This window comes from Amblyomma maculatum, chromosome 8 (genome assembly GCF_055883805.1).
Source record: "Amblyomma maculatum isolate TAMU_Amacu chromosome 8, ASM5588380v1, whole genome shotgun sequence".
Classification (NCBI taxonomy): domain Eukaryota; kingdom Metazoa; phylum Arthropoda; class Arachnida; order Ixodida; family Ixodidae; genus Amblyomma; species Amblyomma maculatum.
Window position 1 is genome coordinate 88,904,962 of NC_139351.1, and position 23,288 is coordinate 88,928,249.

The following is a 23,288-nucleotide window of genomic DNA, read 5'->3' on the forward strand; positions in this document are numbered from 1 at the left end:
CAGAAGAAGCGAAACAAGAGCCATGAACGAGCGGCGCAGAGCTCCACAGCTCTTCTTTATCTTCTTAAAAAGTTTCTTGGAATATTATTTTCCTTTGAATCTATATCTCTCGGTTGCCGTTTTGAAACAGTTGAAAGATAGCACTTGTAAAGAAGACACATCATGCTTACTCCTTATAGGCAACAATCAGCGCTAAAAGGAAACATGGGATGAGAACTATAAACTTCATCTTAAGAGCTCGTAATACATTCCTCAGGAAAAGAGCTGATAAGGCGACGGAATGCTTTCTCGCTGCAGTGAGGTTCTCGCCACTTAAGCTGAAGAATCATACTGTCTGTACAGCTTTTGAATTTTAAGTTGTTGTTTTTTTATTATTATTCCCGTCTCTATCTTCAACCGACCTGGCCCTGCTTGGAAGCTGCACCTTTGACCACAAGATAAAGCAAGAATTTGGAGAAGCAAAATGGCGAAGAATGCGCTTGTTATAACCTTGGAATCCATAAAGAAGGGATCGATGAAATCTAAAGCCTTAACATTTCGATACCTTTTGAAGCGCTGTTGCATACATTATTTCTCATTTCAGTCAGAAAATATAGCAATACATTTCAGGAACCTGACAGTGGACGGCAGTAGTAGACGCGACGCGCAAATTGTAATCACATGTGGAGATGTATAATTGAGCCAACCACCTGCAGCGAGCTGTGCGGCTTAAACGTTTAACGAAATAATTTTTTTATTAGTTATAGTTAGCATTTGTCGATTGATGTGGAATCAATATGCACTTTCTGAATTCGCGCCTATTATACCAGGAAAGAGGAAAGGACGACTTCCTGCACATGCTGTTTGAGACCACAACCTTCAAGCAACACTGCCTTGCACTTCTCATTTATTACTTATGAACGAGTTGAAGAAAGTATTTGTGTTATTTTTATTCTCGTCTGTTATAATACTACACAGTTTTTCCTTACTTGTAAAGTAAACCACTTGAAAAGTAACGACTTCAACGAAATCGCGACTATTACAAAGGCGCAGATCTTTCCCGTGGAAGTTACAATAAACCTAATTTATTTGATGCTTCGTTGCGAAATAAATTGTTGACAAAACGGTATCATGACCCCTAGTGAAACCCTCTGGTCCTTTCGAGAAGGCTGTGCCGATTAGTATGGGTGTACAAGATTTCGTACCAATTCGATGCAGCAAGCTGAACTATATCGATAACTCGTTCTGCCGCTCAGCGCATGAAGCCTTCACCACCAGATCGACGCATCGTCCTCTTTCCAAGCAGCGAACGTCACGACTACTGGATGGGTGATAAATGATCGGCACATGAAACCCCCGCTCGTGGGCATGAGTGGTGATTGGACACCTCGGCACTCGACTCAGATCCGCGCTCACCACTTCATCATCATCATCATCATCATCGTCATCAGCCGGGTTATGCCACTGCGGGGCGAAAGTTTCTCCCTTTTTCCTCCAGTCATCCCGCTTCTGTGCTATCTGCATCCACTTGACCCCTGCAAATTTTTCAATCTCATCCACCCACCTAATTTGTGCCGACCCCACCCCCCCTTACCTTCCCTTGTAATCCAGTCGGTTACTATTAGAGACTATCGGTTATCATCTCTCCGAACTGCATGTCCTGCCCATGGCTATTTCTTCTTAATTTTGACTAGAATGTCGGTAACTTGAGTTATTTCTTAGACCCCCTGTACACGCTTCCTACATTTAACGTTGCACCTCACGCCACTTCATATTGTTACGGGGAAGATCCACAGTCTGCTAGCTGTGCGCACAACTAACGTTGAAGACAGCTCAGATCTCACCACACTCAACGTCGTCTTCTGGCAGTCTGTCGCACTTCATCATCTTCTGCAGCAGGACCAGCGAATACTGCTAAGTAAAACTACCCCTCCACCCCCACCCCCTCCTCCCCTTTCCCTTCGGGAAAAGCACAGACCCGGTGCGTTCTACGTTGGTGATATAGAACGTGCATAATAGGGCTTCAGACTGGACACTTGCACAATTTCGGAGAGTGGCGCTGTGGACGAGGACTTCGGATGAACGGACTCAACTTCGTGTGTGACGTCGGTCACGGGGCGCAAAAGTGCCTATGAAACGCGACAAAAGCTATCGGACTGTGGGTCTTCCCTGTAACAATAAGCTGACCATTAATCAACCATCCGGTAGTCGTGACGTAGACTGCTATGGTGCGCTGGCCTTGTCAGGCCCTCAATGGCCACGAAGAAACACGCCGAAAACGCTTGTCGCCCATGGAGGGCCTGCAGACAGCATTATAGATAATTCGCCGGTTTCAGATCTGATGGGAAGCGAACGAAAACTTACATGAATTCTGCACGGAACGAAGCGAGGCTTTACACTGCCAAAAAGATTGCGCGCTCTGTTTGTAGCTATTCATCGGTGTTTTGGCTCTTACGAAAGGTGTTAAATATTACAAAGAACTGTCTTTCTGCGCTGTCGGCATTATTTCTCTGGTACCCGTACTCTAACCTATATTGCACTAGGAGAGAGCAAGCGTTAGTTGGGAAGGCTGACCTATTCGATTCGCGCACCTCAGCCGCTTCAAGGCGGGCTTTTCTATGCCCACATGAATCCAAGTCACCCTGCTGACCATCAACAGTTACAACCAAGGTCACATACTGCTGTAATGAAGTTGCGGCAGGAACCTTAGAATATCTTCCAAATGGTTATAAAAGCATTTATTCGTATATCACGCAATTATCATAAAACCTTCGCGGCGAGAAAAGAGAGGCAAAAAATCCCGAGATGCACCGTTTCAAGTTAGCTTTGAGCGGAGGTCGCTGACTGGGCAACGCATGGTGTGACGTCACACTCCGCATGATGTGGGACGGCTGACAGCACAGGCGGTGATGGCTCCGCACCAAGAATCGGCAAGGGCTCTGTGCGCTCGCGGCAAATACTTCGTTGATACGAGACTTGGAACAGAAACTTCACACGTTGTGGAGAGTGTCCATCTAGTAAGACTCACACGCAGGAGCTATGCTGTCGTATTTATAAGCATGCTTCATGGGTTTTCGCATAATGACAATGATTGGGAAAGACAGAACAATGCCCGCATCTGCACGGGCAAATGGAACAGTTAGCATTAATGATATCCAGTCATACCCTTAGAGGCGAATCTTAAGTTTTCCTCCAATTTTACTTCGTTTCCAAAATGAGTTTCGGAATGTGGTAATAACATGTCGCGGAAATTGAAAACATGGTAATACTTTTGAATGTAGTAATAACATACTGCGGAAAAAATTTGCGCGCTACTCTATAACAGACACACAGGGAAGCAGGAAAACTGACGTACACAGGACAAGCACGCACTGACAACTATGGTTTCTTTATAACAGGGTTACATCTAAAATAGTCAACGCGCAGCCTCTGATAAAAGATATCTCTCACTGCTCAGTGTCACATCCCCACGCACTACGCTCTTTTATTATCATTATCTCATGACGTTTTAGTATAACTGACGGTGTGCTTACGCACTTGTCTTCCCCAGCTTCCCATATATTAAACGCTCGTATTATTTTTCTTTCTTTTCTTTCGTTTGAACGGCCTAACATGGTGGTTCATCTAAATTCTGGCTTGCGTTTGTGTTTTGCTCAATTGGGTTCAAGGTTTCCAGGGTTAGTGATTTTACCTATATCATGACGGTGTTCCTTTAAACTCATGTTCACACACCTGCCAGTTTGGCCCAAATAACTCATTCCACACGACAAGGGAATGTTATGCATAATGCCAGCATCACATTCAACAAATCTTTCATTCTGCGCATGTGTTGACTCTGCGATCTTTACTCATTTTATGGCGCAGACTCATTAACATGATCTGCTCACGAGGCAGAACACTGATTGGTCCCAGTGCTCTGCGAGATCACTCGACTACGTGACGTTGCCGATTGAGGAGGAGCTGCTAAATCAAAATTTTCAATTAAGATGGCAGGTTGAGGAAGATCGAACTCTCCTATACACATTGGATACCGAGTCAGGGATGCTACCCCTAAGCGACGCAGACAGGTTCATACGGCTTGGTTAAAGAAGGTTCTATTTTTTTTTTTCAATTTGTATTTTACATATAGTACATTACTATCGCACGCAAAGAGTGCGACTTAGCTGAGTCAAAAATTACGGGATTATTGATTAAGAGAGTGGCCAAGTGCATGTACCCAACCGAAGATCCACAAGGGGAACCTTTAACGTTGTCGTGTGATCGATTTAAAGGTGGAGCTTAAGATAAATCTTACGTATGTGTGTGTAATAATATATTTTGTTTAATATTTATCAATGCATAAATATTACAAAAAACGCACGAAGGTGAAATGCATGATACGGAAATAGTTTTCTCGAAAATCATTTAACTGTAGCGCCAAAAGCCTAGAAAAGTTTCATGCTGTTAAGTATTACATGAAAACCTTGAAGATGCGGAATGAGCACAGAAAATAAGAAGACGAATAAATAAAATCCTGAAGCTTCAACAGTTTCCATTTTCCTATCTTGGGCTGTATGACCAAAACAACATGTCTGACGTTAACGTTCGTGGTAACCTGTTTTATACATCTTTGCAGCGAAAATAGACATCGAGAATTATTTCGCGCGTTTGTATTCAGGGTGATTGCAAAACGATAATATGTCTAAAGGCATCATCTGAGATGTCTGTCAGTGTTAACGTTCCCCAAAAGAAAAAAATAAGGAGTAAAAGGTTACAAGGATGATGCAGAAAATCACAGCATTTACTACCGGTATTCGCATTTTTCGTCGGGCGCCGACATAAAACATACATGGCACGGACTAAGCTTAGGTCCTTATGACAGCTGCTGGCAAAATCAGCATTGTAAATCTTGCTCTGTATATGATGTCATATTTTGCATTTAAGGAAAGCACGCTTGGAGCTGAGCTGGTCCGATGTCAGATTTATTGACATCCGTGACGTCTTCGTTGTGGGCGTCCTTGCTGTGCATAGCTATCCACGTGCTGGTGACCATATGCAAGAATACGGTTTTCGAGGAACTCCGGCGGGATTCCGCACACACTCGCAATCCGGGGCGCAGTGCTGGCCTAGTCTCTTGTAAACAGGGCACTAAATGCAGAAAAAAAAAAAAACGGGAATAGTCACATAGCGAAAATAAATAAAATATTGGTGAGCTTCATTATAACTTATTTTTGCGCGAGTTGGTGCGTCTTGTATTTTGGAAACGTAACAGGGCAAAGACATGCAACCACAAGACACAAAAGGACACGACGTGACACAGTTTCCTAAACTAAGCGCGAATAAAAATAAACACGATAGGAACTTTGAATGGATGGTGATATCACTGGGCTGTATAGCTTCCACCAGCACAGCCTCAAAGGAAATGAAAAATGTAAGGCGACGGCCTGAATTATTGGTTGAGGTGTGCATGGGCTAAAAATAACCGGGAAACCAGAAATGTAAGCACGTTGTGAAAGTAAGCAGTAAACAGAAAAATTGTTTGTGAATTCGTTTTCTTTGAAGAGGTGGGGAAAACAATTAATTGTCAACGCGAGCCATGACGTTGTAGCTACATGAATAGTTTACGAATGACTTCTTTCTCGACCCATTTCGGTTTCGGTTTAAACAGCCCAGTGGCTGTTGTGATGTAATTGACAAGTTGAGGTAACACGTCTTCTGCAAAATCTACGACATAATAATTTATTTTTAATTTGGCGGATCAACCCTGGGCTGGCTTATGCAAGAGCTGTGGTAACCTAAAACAAGAAAATAAACCACAAATTTGAAGTTTTGCATTCTTGTCAAAACAGCTGTCATTGGGCTGGTGACAAAAGAAAACGTTGAGAGAGAAGAAATCATTTATAAGCGGCCTAATACGTGTCACGCGATCCACGTACATACTCGTGTTTTCTAAAGTGCTGCGCATATATTTTCAAAGATAGTAATAACAGCCAAAATTTGGTGTCTGTATCCCTGCAATATACTGGACAGGAAATACGTCTAAGAGGGCGTGAGGCGAATGAACAGCACGCTGAAAAAGAAACCTTATGTTCTGATATCTTGTTCATGCAACAATGTCCTGCAAATTTCAGTAGTGGTACACATGTAGTAGCAGGCGATATACAAGTAAGTTGGCTCCGGGCTCGAACTGCTTGCTAGGCGCACTTACACCCGGAAATTGAAGCAGTCCGATATCAGTAATATCTGCAAGTCACCAAGTATATGTAGAGTAAGTATGTCCATCGCTCGCAGGAGCAATTGGTGTAAACATGGCAATAAAGGTAACAGTAAGGCGCTCCAAAACAATGAATATCGCCTCGGCCATCGAAAAACAGCCACCCACGATGGATGGATGGATGGATGGATGGATGGATGGATGGATGGATGGATGGATGGATGGATGGATGGATGGATGGATGGATGGATGGATGGATGGATGGATGGATGGATGGATGGATGGGTGGGTGGGTGGGTGGGTGGGTGGGTGGGTGGGTGGGTGGGTGGATGGGTGGATGGATGGATGGATGGATGGATGGATGGATGGATGGATGGATGGATGGATGGATGGATGGGTGGGTGGGTGGGTGGGTGGGTGGATGGATGGATGGGTGGGTGGGTGGGTGGATGGATGGATGGATGGATGGATGGATGGATGGATGGATGGATGGATGGGTGGGTGGGTGGGTGGGTGGGTGGGTGGGTGGGTGGGTGGATGGGTGGATGGATGGATGGATGGATGGATGGGTGGGTGGGTGGGTGGGTGGGTGGGTGGATGGATGGATGGATGGATGGGTGGATGGATGGGTGGGTGGGTGGGTGGGTGGATGGATGGATGGGTGGGTGGGTGGGTGGGTGGGTGGGTGGGTGGGTGGGTGGGTGGGTGGATGGATGGATGGATGGATGGATGGATGGATGGATGGATGGATGGATGGATGGATGGATGGATGGATGGATGGATGGATGGATGGATGGATGGAATATAGGAGCGTCCCCTTTGAAACGGGGTGGTAGCACTAGCTATCATGCTCATTTTTTTCCATATATCTTAATTATTGATTTAGAATGGTTAACTAAACCATCATTCCATTTATTAAATTTTGCTCCTACAATACTAACATTATGTCACTTCTCTGCTTTTAAGCCACCAATCTTCCAGCCGTTTTTTGCTAGTTTCCACCGCTAGTTTCCACCGCAGTGGTGCGATGATAATTTTTTCCAGGGCCCTCTAGTGGCTTCTCGTTTTAAACACTGCATGGTGCGCTGTGAGACGATGTTCATTCATCAACCGCGATTCCAATGAAACAGGTTACTTTCAGCTCATAGAGATCAGGCAAATTGCAACCTTAACACCCTTGTTGTAAGAAAGATGTGTATTCGTTACCGAGACATTGTCAACGTTTCACGTGTTTTTGCTCATTACAAGCGCTGAAAAGTTTTAGAGTCGAGGTAACAACCATTACGTTTACCTTAGCAGGACAAAAAGGCCGGCGCAGCCGAGCAGGCAAATAATACCTTTCCGGGGGAAGTCTGAAATTGAAGTGTTTCAGTAAGACTTTTGAAGGTACGAAGTTACCAGGATGCAAACTTCAGAACAGCTGCTCGCAGCTGCAGCAAAACACGTCTATTTAGAACACTTCCTATCGAAAGAGAACATCGTGAACTCAAGGATATTCGAAGCAAGTCGCTTTTTCTTACATGAGACAATTGCTAAATTTCTATAAAGCTACTAAGGCCAGCGTCGCATTCTACCGTATGCACGACTGAATACCCACGTTTGTGCGAGCAAGAAAGCCTCTGCGTACAAAGCTATGTAATTTATCGGCTCGGAACATTGTTAAGCACGTAGAGGACCCAGAAAAACATTACGTACATCCGATGTTTTCGTGGTCTGGGTGTTTGACAAGTGTTAGTTAAAAAGCGCTTCATATACGAATACAATACATATGACAGAAAAGACAGGGTAAGGTACAATTTGAAACTTCTGTGAAGACGAATAACGTCGGAAGAGACACGTCGGGGGAGATATTTATGACTTTCTCAAATAATAGCAAGCTGCAAAAGCTTGCCACGTTGGTTTTGTCCTCTGTAACGCTGGAAGTTGTGCCTCTATTTCGTTGTTGCTCGCCTCCCTAACGTATTTGTCAAGACGCGTTCACCTATTCTGCAATATGTAGTATATATATATATATATATATATATATATATATATATATATATATATATATATATATATATATATATATAAATGAAGGGGAAATGAGGGTGCTCGTTATAATACATTAAGGAAACAAGCTAACAGTCGGCGAGGCCAAGGAGCGCATTGGGGATTGTACTGTCTTTTTTTTTTTTAATTTTTACTTGATAATCACATAAATTATTAATGTAATGTGTTTAGGGGAAAGATAAATAAACATAAAGTAGAAGAAAAAACAGCGTGCCGATGGTGGGAACCGAACCCACGACCTCCGAATATCGCGTCCGGTGCTCTTCCAACTGAGCTACATCGGCTTTTTTTTTTTCTTTATTGCCGGTCATCACCAACACAAAACAAAACTAACAAAAACGCGCTACAAACAGAACGCTCACAAGTTAAAATTCCTTCAGCTCGCATAGTGGTTCGACTCTTGAAATTCAGTCTGGCACAGTGGTCTTCAATTTGTGCATTTCAACCAATGCGTGTAATACTCTCGCGAAAGTAGAGCCTTGCAGGGCGGGCGTCAGGGTCACAGTGAAAACCCGCCATTCTGGACCGCCATAGACTGTGCAGGCCTATTAGCATAACCGCATCAAGTAGAATCCCATCATTATTTCCAGTTGGCAGGAATCTAATCCCGTATGAGTCTAATGGTAATTCTTTTTTAACAGTTCGTTGCAGCACATCCCAAAAATAGACGCCCTCCCAACAGTGCAGAAATACATGGTCTATTGTCTCTGGCTGTTTACATATTAAGCAAAGTGAACCCCATGGCAGATAAAAACCCTTGCTTTCAAAAAAGTTTGTACCGATAATGTTCCAGATTGTCAACAGATCTATTTTATTTTCTTTCGCGACGTTACCGACCCCTTTTTGCGCACTGTGTGCCAAGTGAGGCTCGCGCGGGCGTTGCCCAATTTCGTTGTTGCCACGGAAAGCGTGCCAGGGCGTCTTTCTAGTTTTTTCAAAGAGGTTGTCAGCAGTGTTCGAATTCTGTCAGCTCGCTTCTCGACAGAATACTTAAGTTCAGTGAAAAAGAAGAACCTGTATAAAGCTGTTTGTGACGACTTCTTCTCTGTTCCTATGTACAGAGCCTTGTATAGCGGCCGTCTAGGTCAGGACGTAATGAAGCGTGTCAAAAGAATGCCAGTTTCTCCTGGGGCAAAGACGTTTTTTTTTTTTTTTTTAAGTTACATACAGGAACTGAGCTACATCGACCGCTGTCCCCCTGCTACTTTCTTGGGTATTAATGTTGTGTATATACGAACCTTGAGAGTGTTCACCAGCGCCACCCTCAACCTGGTGAACACTCTTCATATATATATATATATATATATGAAGAGTGTTCTCTGTTGTCTGTATACGAAGCTTGAGAGTGCGGATGCGATATTCGGAGGTCGTGGGTTCGGTTCCCACCATCGGCACGTTATTTTTTCTTCTACTTTGTGTTTAATTATCTTTCTCCTAAATAGATTACATTACTAACTTCTGTGATTATCCAAGTAAACGTTAACAAAAATTAAAAAAAGAGACATAAAGTACCATTCCCAGCGCTTTCCTTGGCCTCGCCGACTGTTGGCTTCTTTCCTTCACATATATATATATATATATATATATATATATATATATATATATATATATATATATATATATATATATATATATATATATATATATATATATATATATATATATATATATATATATATATATATATATATATGCCTACTTCATACTTAAACAAAAAGGTTACAATTCCGTGTTTGCGCAGTGGTTCCAGTGCTAGACTACTGAAACTAATGATGCCGGATCGAAACTCAGCCGTAATGGCCGCTTTTCAATGGAGTCGAAAAGCAAGGCACCTGTGTGCTGTGTGATGTCAGTGCACGTTAAAGAGTGCCATGTGGTCGGAATTTATGGAGCCCTCCACTACGGCGTCTTTCACAGCTTGAATCGGTTTGGGACGTTGAACCCCATGTACCACAACAAACCGAACCCGAACAAAAATATTACGAGAGGCACTCATTTTTCATGCTGCCTTTACCCACAACAGCTACAGTACATTACCAAAGAAAATGCTCCCTGCACCACAAACATTTTCAATTTAGTTTGCTGTTGAATTGGTCGCTCATTTAAGCTAAGCTTTGTTACATGTCTGCAGATCAGATAAAATGAACCCCTAGTCCCTGCTGCTTACTGCGAGTACCCAGGTAAGTTTTCCTTAAATAGCTGAAAAGAAATTTTTCGGCGAATTTAATGCTTCTTGTCGTGCTTAGAACAGCAGCATTGGGCAAAACAAGAACAACCAGCATACGGCCGCATATCTGTATCTACCGCGATGGTGAAAACGCGTTATGTGCAAACAGGACATTACTGCATACTTCTTGACCCTTGAGTACTTGATTGTCCTCTGTAACGAAAAAGAAAAAAGAAGGGAAATGAAAAGGGAGGATTTAAGCGTGCGCAAAAATAAAGATGACTGAAGCACCAACCGTATACATAGTCACTAAGTTATAATTGCTCGAAAAAATAACGAATCAATTATTCCTAATCCATAACAGCAGTACAAAGTAACTAGTACCTAAATCAAACATTATGTGATCACAAATCAGTGCACGCGAAAGCGGCACATTTGCCGAGTCTTAAGCACGCGAAAATAATAATTGAAGTTTGGTCATAGACGAAATTTTATGAAAATAATCGTGCTAGAGCCTTACCAGTAACCTCAGGAAAAAAAAAATTGCTTTAACCCTGCTAAACCTAGTTGGGCGAAGCGAGAGCGTCATTTTGCTTTATTTTGGTTAGTAAAAATCGGAGGTTGGTTACTCAAACAGTAATTAATGGCATTTAATACGAGGGGCCTCGAAAACAGATAAAGGACTGTTTCACAGCCTGCAGTCAGCAACGTTGTGACGTTATCACATTTTGGCAAGACCGAGTGTTCAATAGAGATTCAAACATCATCTCCGTACGAGTTTCGACAACAAAAGCGAGAGCGTCATTTTGCTTTATTTTGGTTAGGCTTAGGTTTAGACATGGGCAGGCATGGTTTTTGCTGCTATTAAATTGCCGAGACCATGGAGTCGAAGACGCTATCAACCACAAGAGGGAACACGTGATGCTGTATTTGCCTTCAAAGGTCAAGTGGCGGTACATCCTACATGGCATCATGGCTAAGCTATATAACCACACTGCGACCTGTTACTCGTTGAAGGTCAAGCGACCTACCAGGTTGACCTTGGCTGACACATGGTGTAGTGAAACTTGTGCTTCAAAACAGACCCTGACTTTAAAGATAAATTACAGCGTATTGTACTCTCTATTAAACAGAACATATCGGTATAGCAGAGTTGCAGTTTGCGTCCTTGTAACATTCTAACATTCACCTTCGAATATGGGGTGATAAATATACTAATTCGTGCTGCACTATGCGCCATAGACTGTTGTTTTGTCTTTTACTTTGGTGCTGCTTTATTCCTTGTTTGAGTTTATCGGAGACCGGTAAAGAGACCCTGTGGAGAAGTTTTGCTCCGGACTATACAGGCACCATAAGAAGCCTTAGTATTTATCATTACTCCTTGGAGCTCCTAGGACGGCCGAAGAGACGGTGGACCCGCAGTGCGACAAGTGGCACCACCATGCATGCAAAAGAGAAGTTGAGGAATAAAAATTTGCCTTGAACCTAGGTAATGCTTCTTTATTCAAACACAACGTCACGCATGCTGCGAAGCGACAACTTTAGATAAGGCAGAGGCTAACGACGCGCGAGGAGCAATCTTCTGGTACATTAGTGATGAACGAACAATTCAATGAGAACACAGCCTCCTCAATCTGAGAAAGAAAGAATTAGTTTAAAACCGCTCCCCCTAAAAAAGTACCCCGAGTTGTATAAAAGATGACACAAACGCGAACTGGCCACCTCTCCTGCATTTGGGACTGCCATTCTGAAGCAATAGATGTGACACCTCATCTCCAATCCAAGACTTCAAAACAGTAGCCGCTGCCAACGTCCAAGGCTTCCCAGCGCCTCTAATTGTCCCTCCGACTGCGAAGAGCCTGAAGAAACTGCGCTAATCACCTCCTCCTGCCTCCACTTCGAGATGCTGTCGGACTGACTGAAGCCTGCCAAACTATCTGGCGAGTAGGATAAGTCAGCCCAGTCTCCCTCTGCTTACGCGCGCCCAGCCCTAATGTTTTGCCAGATCTGTGGTTCCGGACTTCAGCTAGTTCCCTGGAATCTCACTGCCTGCGCAAACACTCGCGATCTCCTTCGTCGAGACTCCCGGCACCATAAGACGTATACCTCCTTGATACTCACTGTTTTGACCTAGAATACTGTCGTCTCATACGATGCACGTTTGTACTTCTCTTCAGAACCAAACTACGCTGGAGGCTGCTATATACCGACGCTTATGCACCAGCTTACTTCACACTCCGCTACTTTTACACTGCTAGTACCGGTCTCTCTAGCACTCTCTACACCCTCTCCCGCCCCAAAAATCCCTCCCTGTGTGGCAAGCGACTGCTAACGGCTCGAAATCCCCCATGAGTACGGTTCAATTTTCTCTGATGTCATTTCGTGCAAATGGAGCTCATTTTCTGAACAAGTTAAAAGGTTACGCATCTTTACATCTCAACTTCGCTCGAAAAATCTCTATTAGTAGCGACGCTATACATGCAGACAAGCACTGCAAGCTGAGCATCTCCATGAATTCCCTGAAATATGATAGACAACAGCGGTCAGGTTCAAGGTCGTTTTGCTGTACGGGTAATATATGTTCTCGTTATACCTCTATAGGTCGGACACATGACAGGTACATCGATAGGACACGAAGGTGTTATTTTGTTTACCCAGTCGCTTTCTAAATTATTTATTTAGTAAGGCATATCTCAACTTGTAAAGACCGGTTAAGTAACGTAATATGTTCTGGAACCACAGAGAATATTCCTTTTTATTGAAACAGACCGATATTGTAGTAAATAGATCAATAATATTGCATGTGCAAAGAACTGTGAGTGATTCTCTTCTCTGCTGAAGCAGCGCTCGCACGAGTGCTCTTCGTGATTTTTTCTCCTTTGGTCGTCACTATATTTCGTGTGCAATTTTTAGTTCACAACTACATATGTATTTTTGGTGTAACCAACCAACTCCTATATTAGTACTGAATAGGATTGATAGCAGTTTTAAATTAATATATAATACTGCTTAACTGATGCATAAGAACCAATCAAGATTAAAGAAAAATCTTACAAAATATTCTTCTCAACAGAGAAGGGCGCAGTTAAAGCACAGGCAGAATCAAAGCCTTGTTCAAAAAAAATTTCATGACATTTTATTTAATGCTTTCGTGATCAATGCATGTTTAAATATTAAACAAAACTTTTTATGAGTAATTAGGTCTTAAAGCAACTTCTTTATTTAATCACACACTAAGGGACGGCCCCTGGCAACTCTGCCACAGGAGCCTGCGTGCACGAAAAGCAAAAATCTACATATCCTTGCGTAAGAACATTGTTGTAAACAATTAATGGTCGCATTGTCGCATACAACGTACTAAAAGGCCCGGCCACCGTGAAATCAGCACAACTGTCAAGGATAAGCTGTCCAGATATCGCGTAGAGATGACCAGAAGCGATTAAAACAGCCATACGTATCCGAAGTCAGTGGTGAGGGTCAAAAGAGAAGATCTGCGAAAAATGTGTAACGTAAGATATGTTTGTACATCCGAATAATACTTACGCACTTTAATATGTACATCGTTAAGCTTCAGAACATATTCATGTGTGTGCGACCTCAATATTCAAATCTTACAGCGTGTTCCCCGAAGGTTTATTTGCGGGTTTCGGTACTTCTCTCACTTCTAATATTTATTGCGCCCATTGCAGATGCGTTCTCTCTCATCACCAGCAACGTTCCCTGGAGATTTATGCAGCGGTTTTCGACCCCGACCTCGAAGGCTGGGTTTCGATGGAGGCGAAACAAAGAGGCGTCGTGTGCTGTGCGATGTCAGCGCACGTTAAAGATCCCCAGGTGGTCGAAATTACTCCGTAGCCCTCCACTACGGCTCCTCTCTCTCTCTTCCCACTTTCACTCCCATCTTCCTCCCTTCCCTTACGGCGCAGTTGCGGTGTCCACAGAAACACAAGTGAGACAGTTACCGCGCCTTTCCCTTCCTATAAATAAATCAGTTTTTTTATGCAGCGGTTCTCTTTCTTTGAGCTTGCGCTCATCATCCCTGTAAGCCAATTTAATTAAATTAATGTGGGAGTGAAGGCGGAAAGAGGACAAGAGGTGCATTAGTAAAGGACTATATACGTAGTAATTTCGATCACCTGGAGATTACCAACATGCGCTGACAGCGTACATTACACGGACGCCAATCTCCTTCGCCTCCATTGAAGCATAGCTGTCGGCATTTGGGTTCGAACTTCGGCACAGTATTGGTCATCTCACCCATTGTGTCATGCTGCAGGGACCTTAAAAAAACTGATTTATTTATAGGAAGGGAAAGGCGCGGTAACTGTCTCACTTGTTTTCTGTGGACACCGCAACCGCGCCGTAAGGGAAGGGAGGAATATGGGAGTAAAAGTGGAAAGAGAGAAAGAGGAGCCGTAGTGGAGGGCTTCGGAGTAATTTCGACCACCTGGGGATCTTTAACGTGCGCTGACATCGCACAGCACACGGACGCCTCTTCGTTTCGCCTCCATCGAAACGCAGCCGCCGAGGTCGGGTTCGAACCCGGTTACTCCGGCGCAGTAGTCGAGCGTCTTACCACTGCACCACCCCGGCGGGGCGCAGGGACCTTAGCTGATTTAGCTGATTTATTTATAGGAAGGGAAAGGCACGGTAACTGTCTCATTTGTTTTCTGTGGACACCGCAACCGCGCCGTAAGGGAAGGGAGGAGCCGTAGTGGAGGGCTACGGATTAATTTCGACCACCTGACCTTAAATTGTCCTTATACGTCACGTCGAGGGGAGGGAGATTCTTTGAAGAGGATTAAATGCCATCGGGGCGTCCATGAATCTAAATCGACGCCTGAAAGGAGGCGCGGCAGTTCTCGATACTCCGTGCACAGGAACCTCGAGGCAAGTCACGTTTGTGAAAACCAGCATGAACGTAAGGCCGAAAACTAGCTCCACTGTAGCGTTTATTACAAATGCTTTCGCACCAGCGTTCACAACATATATGGGGTCGTATTACTATGGCGTCGCATATCTAGCCCCGTAAATCACAACGGCAGTCCTAATAATACATACAGGAACGGACGCTGTCGCATGTTCACACCATAAATGTTGTGGGATTCCGATGGCATCGCATAGGCATGTACAATATCTGAACGAAGCAAAAAGGAACAGATGCCATCGCATGTTCACAACATGATGGGATGAGGTGGAATATCCGTGGCATCGCATAGGCTCGTACCACTAAATAAGTTTAAACAAGGTCAAAAGAAAATTTATTGAAACAATGTGCCGCTATTTTAACATAAACACACAGTTCTCATCGCAGAGTCATAAAACAACACACTGCAGTACGATACTAATTAAGCGAAAACGAGGCTGCTTCGTGACGCGGTAAACCATTGCTTTCCCATACAGGCGTATGCCGTTCTGCGTCTGGTCAATAAAACAAACCAGAAATTTCTGAGCCCACAAAAAAGGAAAAACCTGTTACAAACTTCACAGGTCATCAGCCAACGCCCTTATAGGATTCCATGCTTCCAGCAGTACATCTGGGTCAGCAAACTCACTCGAACTAAAGTAATGTCACAATAGCCTCAATACATAAAATCAAATAAAGCATGCGCAGTTCGCATAGGCTCGCATGTTACTGTGAATTTTTTGAGTTTCCCCACTTCGTTGCGACAGTTAATCTACCATGCGGTCCATTATTTATTAGTTATATTTCTACCCTAACCTCCGCCTCCGTGATGGGTGCGTCCAGCTCCTCGTTGGGAGCTCCTTCATACTCTGAGAGGGGGGCACTATGAGCATCGCCAATGTACATGTTGATTAGTGCATCCATAAATTCCGCGTCTGTACCCTTAAACGCGTGCCTGGCTTTCAGTAATCTAATTCCTGATTGGGATTTTCAGTTGGTCGGATCTAATAGGTGCCTCAGCAGACCCCCTGTTCTGGAAAGGCTCATGCCCCCTTCCATCTCGTCGCATCTGCTGCACCAAATCTGTTCGCATAATTTGACCGCATAATTTGCCCTCATGCTGAGAACAGGACTCCTAACTGTTAACATGGTCGACGCAGGCTAGTTTGTCCGAACCCGAGTTTGGGCGTTGACATAAGAGCTGACTCTTCGCCCCATCGAGGCGGCCCCCAGAGAGTCGATGATACTCAGCATATACTTGTTCAAAGCTCATCAAGCTATCTCTGTCACGTTGAAGAAGCGTGAGGGCCCCTGCGTAAGCCATGAGCTTGGCCTGCGCCGAGTCCGGCATCGGAAGACCGCGCACCGAACTCGCGCCTTACAAGCATCGCAGCAACAGATCAAGGGCCAGCGCGAAGAGTACTGGCGAGAGCGCGCAGCCCTGTCGCACACAACGGAACACTGCGAAGCGAGGCGCTGTCACCCTGTTAAGGATATCAGCTGTGGTGCGTCTATAGAGACATCTGATAAGTTCCGTGGAGATTCGTGGGAAGTTATAAAACACCAGAACCGTCTTCAAGTTTTGGTGTGCATCAATGCATGCAATGAGGTCAAGAACTAGTGCGACGTTGTAAAAAAAACGGAATATGCTCAAAACGGCTCGCAAAGGTAGAAGTATTCAATTCCATCACGCGAATCGCACCTGAATAACACGTCGCCAAACACGTCACGTTCAAAGCAGGGTTTGATATGTTGATTTTGAAAAAACAAAATTTTTCTTCAAGTGTCTGAGTAAGAAGCCAATACAATGTAATCGAGGCGCCGCCTAAAGCTGATTTTCGAGATTGCTGATCAAGCCATTTGAACAGGCCGTTGCGGTGGTCAATGGTTAAGATGCCTGAATACTGCTGCAAAACTGATTGATTTATAGGAAAGGAAAGGCTCGGTAACTGTCTCATTTGTTTTCTGTGGACACCTCAACCGCGCATTAAGGGAAGGGAGGAAGGTGGGAGTGAAAGTGGAAAGAAAGGAGCCGTAGTGGAGGGCTACGGTGTAATTTAGACCACCTGGGGATCTTTAGCGTGCGCTGACATCGCATACTGCTGCAAAAATTCGGCAGTGCCGCCACGTTTCAGTGAAGGAGAACCGCAAAGGCTGTCCGTGTGCTGTGCGATGTCAGCGTTGTTGTTCTTGTGGCTGTAGGAAGAAGGAAAACAAAATGCACGGGCCTGCTACTGGCTCTGTAGCTGAGCCACCTCCGCTGCCTCCTGCAGACAGAAGAGAGAAAGTAGAGAAAAGAAAAAGAAGAGAGAGAGAAAGACGCGCGCCGCAACAGCCCTCGTCCACCACCGAAGCGGTGGCGGGTACAATGACGGCCTACAACAGATAAAAATTTGTTGCCGGCTAGCCGCCGCCGCCGCAAGCGGCGTTGACCTGCCGTCCCAGCCCCGTAGGGCCAGGAACAGCCACCCTCGATATATTCCACGGGTGGTCAAAATTATTCTGGAGCTCTTCACTATGACAACACTTTCTCTGGTCCTTCCTCCCTTCCCTTAAGGCGCGGTTTAGCGGTTTGGGGAGGGTGGCTGTTCCTGGCCCTACGGGGCTGGGACGGTAGGTCGTCGCCTCTTGCGGTGGGGGCTAGCCAGCCAATGAATTTTTATCTGTTGTAGGCCGTCATTGCACCCGCCACCGTTTAGGTGGTGGACGACGGCTGTTGCGGCGCGCGTCTTTCTCTCCCTCTTCTTTTTCTTTCTTCCTTATTTTCTCTTCTGTCCACACGAAACAGCGGAGGTGGCTCAGCTACAGAGCCAGTAGCAGGCCCGTGCATTTTCTTTTCCTTTTTCCTGCACCCACGACAGCACGGTTTAGGTGGCCACATAGAAGCGTGACAGATAAAATGCCTTTCGTGAAATCCAATTTACGTCTGACTACTGGCCGGAGTTCCTAGGTTTGATCTCGACTGCCGGCGGCTGCGTTTCGATGGAGGCGAAACGGAGGCGTCCGTGTGCTGTGCGATGTCAGCGCACGTTAAAGATCCCCAGGTGGTCGAAATTACTCCGCAGCTTTCCACTACGGCTCCGCGTTCTCTATTTCCACTTTCACTCCCTTCCCTTACGGCGCGGTCAGGTGTCCACAGAAACATGTGTGACAGATACTGCGTCTTGTGACAGAGTGAGAGATACTGACAAATACTGCGCATCCGCATTCCACGGCCCCTAGCGGCCAATCCTGCTGAGGCGTCTGAGACTGAGGAAGGCAGCAGCGGATGAGGGAAAGGTGGAAATGAAAGCTAGGTGCGAAGCAGAAGATTGGCTTGGTTTAAGGAACTTAACACCCCAAAGCGACTCAGGTTATCAGACGCCGTTGTGGAGGGCTCTTGAAATTTCGACTACCTGAAGTTTTTCAACAAGTACTGACATCGCACCGCACAAGGACATCACTGCGTTTCGCCTCCATCGAAACGAAGCCGCAACCGCGTCGGGTTCAAACTCGGGTACTCTAGTACAGTATTCGGGCGCCTTAACCACTGCACCACCGCGGCGGGGTAAAAGCGGAAGAGGAGAGTAGGTGGTAGGCTTTGAGAGCGAAAAGTCGTGAACGTGATCTACGTGACGGTGGTATAAACCGCTGCCCAAGTACCCAGTTGCCAACTCTATCGGAAGCGTAGGCAAACTACTTGAGAAAGTCATTTAGAGGAGGCTAACCAAATACACCGAAGAGAATGATGCGTGGTCGGCTGAATTGGTCGGATTCAGGCCCGGCCTCTGTACGCAAGATACCATGCTCAGACTACATAACGATGTAGTCAGAGAATTCAGGAAAAAAAATACGAAAGCTATTCTAGGCTTAGATCTTAAGAAAGCTTTCGACAACGTCAGCCACGACGCCATTCTCGACGGGCTCGCTGAGCTAAGATTAGGCGAAAGAACCTACAACTACATTAGATCATTCCTGCGAGACAGGACGGCGATCATCAGCTTTCAGGGCTTAAATTCGGAGGAGTTCCCGCTGGGTAACAGAGGCACTCCGCAGGGGGCTGTGCTCTCACCTTTCCTTTTTAACATCGTAATGAGGAAGCTCCCCCGTAAGCTTGGCCATCTCGATGACTTAAATCTAAGCATCTACGCGGACGATGAGACCGTCTGGATATGCGAAGGGAACGACTCGTACATCACATCCAGGCTCCAAGAGGCAGCAGATATAATCAGCAAACACGCAGAGGACGTAGGTCTATGCTGTTCGCCAGAAAAATCGGAGCTCCTGGTAATGACCAGCAGTAGCGGGAAGCTAACTCCAGATATCAAAATTAAAGTCAACGGGAACTATGTCCCGAAAGTAGTTGAAATTAGAATATTAGGTATGATTATCAACCGCAGGGGTAGTAACAAAAGCCTGATTAAGAAATTAAAAGATCAGGCGGAGTGGTCTCACGGAGGCTAGTAGACTCAGACTCGTACAAGCTTTTGTCACGAGCAGAATTTGCTACGCGACTCCATTCCTGAATATCAACAAGACCGAAGAACGCGAATTAAACACCATAATTAAGAGATGCACGAAGTGCGCTCTAGGACTCCCCATAACTACTTCTAACGACATTCTAGAGAAAATGGGGTTGCATAATGAGTGGAAAGAGCTAGCTGCGGCGGTCAGGCTGTCCCAGAGAGAGCGACTCGCAGGAACGGGTAGGCAAATCCTCGACTGGGTAAACCTACTAGCGCCCGGGGAAGGCGAAAGTGTCAGAAGAAGCATAGATCGAGAAATCAGAAAGCATCTATACGTCTCGCCCATACCGAAGAACATGCACCCCGTACACGGCGAGGGGAGGAGGAAAAGCAGAGCTAAGCACCTCGCTAACAAATTGGACAAACTCCCGCCGGGATCGGTCGCCTACACCGGTGCAGCGATCGGGAAAGAAAGCGACGTAACCTCGGTCACCCTATTAGACACCGGGATCGCCATAGGAATCGAAAGAAACCGAGATCTACCGCCGGTAGAGGCGGAGGAGATTGCAATAGCCATTGCCATTGCACGACCAGGCGTGAAACACGTCATCAGCGATAGCAAAGCTGCGGTTAGGAATTTTAGCGAGGGTAGAGTCAGCAATCGTGCTGCAAAAATTCTGAACGAGTCGTCTCTCGCCGAAAGCGTGACCATAATCTGGACCCCAGCACACGCCGGTCTCGCCGGCAACGAGGCTGCCCACATGCTCGCCCGCTCCTCGCTACCTCGGGGTGCTGCGGACGCCTCCACAACAACGTCTAAAAGCAAAGAGTGTATTGGTACGTTTAGGGATGTAACCGACAACCTGAAGAAAGACCGGAGGATATATCCGCCACCGGATAGATCCCTGAGTAAAAAGGAATCATACGACTGGAGAAGACTCCAAGTTCGAAATTTCTTTTCGCCCCAGTGGAGGAGTTGGACGGGTGCCAGAGGGCGGAAGAGGGACGGTGCAGAAACCGAAATTTGTAAATTTTGCGGCCACGTGGCAACATTAGATCGCATAATACGGAGATGCGTTCGTGCCCCAGGGCGCAACGCGAATAAAACTAGCGATGAATGGGAGACCACGCTAAAAAGCTCCGACGAAAAAACTCAGCGATTCGCCGTCCGCCTGGCGGCCGAGGCTGAAGACCTCTTCTCCTAGACGGGGCCGGGTGTCCTCCGGCCGCGGTGCGACAGACTTCCTCCCCGGACGCCTGCGTGTGGACCCGGAGGTGGCTGCCGCGCCATATTCGGCGGAAATAAATGTTCTTCCTCCTCCTCCGGCGCCCTATAATCCCTAGTCAGACATGCAAGCGCTACGCCATGCAGGTGCATTAGGACGGCTTAGTTAAAGCGGGGCTTTATGACTATATTGGGCGGCTTTCTTACATAATGTGTCATCTTACGATTGCATACGAAGCGTGAAAAGTTAGGAGCCCATAGTAAGAACAGTAGCTATTTAGCTAGCGAGTAGCAAACTGCACACGTTCAATCGCAGAAAAGGAAATCGGTAAGGGGAGCCGCAGAAGACGGGAACCAGTAACGCGGGCGCATCATGCCCTTCAAGTTGGAGCTTAAGGAATGCGCTAATTATCCGCGCTGAAATATGTCTGCACAGAAGGCCAACCCCCCCTACACGTCCCCCCAAGCGTTGCTTGAGGTTAGGTCGTCTAAACGTGGCTGAAGCGCCGGCGCAGATGTAATGAGAGCCGCACCTTTATAATCATAAAGACCTGGGAGAAGATTGAGTGCTAGTTGAAGGATGGTTATGGGGACAATGTAGAGTACGCTGAAGCTGCAAATACATGTCTTTCAAATTCTTTTCTCAGAATATTGGAAATGTAAGATACCAGAATAGCTGCGCTCATATTTCGCTTTACTAAGTATCGCAATTAACTAATTTTTTTTTGATTAGCAGTGATGAAGTTAAGGAAAATAGCGTCTTTTGTTTTCTTTAGCCCTGAAACAAGGGAAGTCTTGACGTCCTGGATATCCCAACCACGAATGAGTGCATTCCATTTCTGTCTTTTGGGGGCTTAGTTTACAATGTGTGCTGCTTTCTTCAATGGACAAATAATACTCCTAACGTAAAGTATCTCCTGCCCCCTCCCTCTCCCACACACAACACGCACGCACACGCACACGCACACGCACGCACACACACACACACACACACACACACACACACACACACACACACACACACACACACACACACACACACACACACACACACACACACTTACCGCACTTCCTTCACCAAACACTAGGACAAAATCAAAATAAGTTTTGCATACCTTCTACTGCAATATTAACATGGTTTCCGGCACACAATTTGATCGATAACTTCCAAGTCTTCTATACGTTAATGAAAAAAAAATAGTTTATGCTTACTCTGAAACCACAATCAGCCCTAAAATGAAATACGGTGCGAGCTCTGTCGGCTTCATCCCAAGAGCTGGAAAATCGTCCTTCATGGAAGAAGATAGATACTGAAGCAGTGCATTTGGTCGCCTTACTAAAGGCCTATGTGATTATGCTCAATATAGTACATTTTTATACCAACGTCAGCAGGAGTCCTTAAACGTAGAGGTGGTTTAAATTTAAGTCTTAGCCTTTTTTGTGCTTATTGCTGACCTTTTCCACATCTTGCTACCCGATTTTAAATTTTTGAAATATAATTTTATAATGCAGTCATGTCGAAATGGTAGACTGCGCAAATGCAAATGAGCCAATGCTTATTAACATCTGCGGAATTATTTTTCAGCACAGCTGTTCCCAGAAAATTAGGTCGCCAACTGCTTTTTTTTTTATCGATATTTATTGCCTCAGGGCATCCGTAGAGTATCAGATAAAGAATGAATAAATGATTAAATGAATGAAAAAATGTTTTAAAGAATCTTTTGAGACTTCTAAAGTAGTTGTACTGTGATAGTCAGCACTTCAGCCATCGACATGCACCTGTGCGTTGTGCGACGAAGACAAAGAAGTACGCTGGGCTCGCCGTTGCAAGGTCCTGTCCTCACAGCTCTCCATCTGAGCGTCAATAAACGCCCTGTTACAATTGGCGGAGGTGCCGGAAACGATCCCACCCAAACTGGAACTGCGAAGCCGTACACTACCCTCTACGACCGCCATGCAAGACGAGTCCACTTCGACGCTGCCGGCCGTTCCACCCACGATCATGTGTGCTGGCGTCGTGCGCCAGCGTGACCCTTGCCTGTTCAGCGGCACGGCCGATCAAGATGTCGACGACTGGTTGTCATCGTATGAAAGAGTAAGCAGCTACAACAAGTGGGATGACTCATACAAGCTCAGTAACGTCATATTCTATCTGACGGACGTGGCGAACCTCTGGTTTCGCAACCATGAGGCTGACCTGTCATCTTGGTCGACATTTAAAAAGAATTTCGCGGAAGTGTTCGGCCGCCCGGCAGTGCGTAAGCTTCGTGCCGAACAACGTTTACACGATCGTGTTCAGCGCGCTGATGAGACCTTTACCAGCT

General features: G+C 45.6%; 1 long non-coding RNA gene across 2 annotated transcripts; it reads right to left on the minus strand.

Moving 5' to 3' along the window:
• Positions 1-4,791: 4,791 nt before the first annotated feature.
• LOC146181744 (uncharacterized) lies at positions 4,792-22,355 on the minus strand. Of its 2 annotated transcripts, none has more exons than XR_014700018.1 (4): positions 22,177-22,355; positions 10,573-10,601; positions 7,464-7,524; positions 4,792-5,106 (listed from the first exon to the last, which is right to left on the minus strand). It is a non-coding gene; the product is annotated as an uncharacterized LOC146181744 (long non-coding RNA). The 2 variants fall into 2 exon arrangements; XR_014700017.1 differs by having other exon boundaries at positions 4,818-5,106; positions 10,566-10,601; positions 22,177-22,342.
• Between the last annotated feature and the right edge of the window lie 933 nt (positions 22,356-23,288).